We start from the raw sequence: 2,699 nt of genomic DNA, 5'->3' as shown, positions 1-2,699 counted from the left end.
TTGAGATTGATGCTGTTAAAACATAACTCGGCTTTAAATCTATGATTCAAATTCAAATCATTGGCTGCTCCTACGTTGTGTTTGATAAATCTATGATTCAATTCAGTGGCTGCTCCTACATTGTTTGATATATTTTGATTGGGTTTGATCTATTAATTTTGAAGTAAATAATATTTTTAACATATTAATTAATGATCAATATCATGGAAATAATTTATCAAATAATTTTGAATTTTAAACTTGTGAAAGGTTATTTTATAGATTAATTAGTCAATTGTATATTTAATATATTTCTTTATGGATAGCTGTGGGGTGAGGCGCATAATTTATCTTTGAATAGATAGCTGTGGAGTTTCGTGTGAGGCGATCGGGGTTGGTATATGATCTTTTGTAGGATTAGATTGTTAAATGGTTTTGATTTAACCAAAATATTAATTTTAATTTAAAAAGGGTTTTTTTTAAATTACAGTTAATTATATATGACCACATCTTTTATGTATGTGCATGTATTTGATTATATATAATTATATAACAATAGTAGTAATAATATATGAGAGATAAATCATTTTATGCCGTTTAACAAATTATGTGGAATTTAAGAAAATTGGTATGTGTATTTGAAGAAAATACCATACCAACCAAGCTTTATCCATTAAGTGAGATCAATTATATAAAATTTTCTAAAATTATATATATACTTAAATAAATTTTATTCTAATTTATTATTGCTAATAAGTTCTTTATTTTATCTCTTTCTTTCTCGATTAATATGCGTATTTATCGAAGTATTGGATTGCATAATTGAAGTATTTATTGATCGCCTAAGTATATATTTATATTATTTTACAATGTGTTTCTCGAGTTTTCTCTTAATAGGTGCAATACTAATTTTTTTTTAATATTCTCATTTCTTATTCTATTCATTTTCGTATGTATGCACATCTACTTTAATATTTTCATTTCTATAACTTTTATCTTTTGCTTATATGTTTGATTTGTAGTCTAATATTCAACTTCCTATACCATAGAAGGTATAATCATCATTTTATTAAATTTTCTTTTAAACTTTAGAGATATTTTACAATCACAAAGAACACCTAATACCTTTTCTTTATTTTGATCATCTTGTTTATATTCTATATAACATCTCTATCAAGCCCCTTTATCTTTTACAAAAATGATTATATAGTTAGAATTTTTAGTTATAGATAACTCATCATCTCTTATCTTGATAATTATTTTGTTACGTCTAATACTATTCAAATTAAATTATATATATTATATCTTTATTCTACTAAATCTAAATCCTTTTACTTCTAATATTTTTCATCAATATTTGAGCTTAATATTACTCCTTTATATTTCTTATTAACCAAAATAATATCATATACAAATAATATGCATCATGATAATATGTCAAATGAGTTCATTTATGACTAATAAAAAGATATAAACTTAAAGTTCATCCTTAATATAATCCTATCTTTATAAGAGACTTCGATTAATCCACATGGAATCCTCATTTTTATTATTATATTTTTATACATATCCTTGATTATTTCAATATATGTTACATTAACACATTCCTTTTTTTAAAAAATTTTCATATAATTTGTCTTAGAATTCTATTATAAGCTTTTTAAAGTCTATGAATATTATATCACTACAAGAAAATTACCATATACCCATGGTAAAAAATCGTAGGTAAAAGCATGAAAACCGTGGATATAGACCTCAAAAACCTATACCCACGGACATCTATGTCCGTCATTTTTAATATTTTTATATGTAAGTCTTATTTTTTTCTCAATACTTTTTAATCAATTATTTGAAATATATATATATATATATATATATATATATATATATATATATATATATACGGACGCCGATTTCCTGAGCGCCCGTGAGCGCTTCCATCCCGGCCGTTCATCCGATCGCGCGCTCAATCTCAGCCGTCCAAAAAATCACGATTGCACAGTGTTTCTCCTCGGACCTCCGTCGTTCCCGCCGCCCGTTCATCGCCGTCCGACCACCGTCGGCCGCCGGACCGGGCCCGTTGGAACCGCAACTCGCCGGCGGTCCGGCGGTTGCCGGATTCCGACCGCTATTTGATCGGAATCCGGCCGGAATCGGCCAACAGACACTGTTGGCCGATTCCGGCCGGATTCCGGCCAAATCACGGCCGGAGACCGGTCGCGGTCGACGCGCCGGCGCCGGGCGCGTCGACCGCAGCCGGGCTCCGGCCGCAATTCGGCCGGAATCCGGCCGAATTCCGGGCGACAGCGGTGCCAGCCACTGCTGCCGTGTTTCGACCGGATTCCAGCCCAATCCGGCCGAAATTCGATGCCGAGATGTGCGCCGTCGAGTTGCGGTTCCAACGGATCCGGTCCGGCGGCCGGCGGCCGGCGGTGGTCGGACGGCGATGAACGGGCGGCGGAAGCGCGCGAACGTCGGAGGAGTCGCGCATGGGGCGTGTAAGAACCCGTCGCTCAGGATAGCAAAACTCTATATATATATATATATATATATATATATATATATATATATATATATATATATATATATATATATATATATATATATAGCTTCTATCGTTGATCTTTTAGATATGAATCTAAATTAATTTTCAGTTACCTTGGGTTTCTTTCTTAATTTTTCTATAATTACTCTTTTATAAAGTTTCATGGTATGACTCA

The sequence above is a fragment of the Curcuma longa genome, chromosome 8 (assembly GCF_044706935.1).
Source record: "Curcuma longa cultivar G26 ecotype Majalengka, Jawa Barat chromosome 8, ITB_CL_G26_1.1, whole genome shotgun sequence".
Lineage (NCBI taxonomy): Eukaryota > Viridiplantae > Streptophyta > Magnoliopsida > Zingiberales > Zingiberaceae > Curcuma > Curcuma longa.
Note: the sequence above shows the minus strand (reverse complement) of the source record.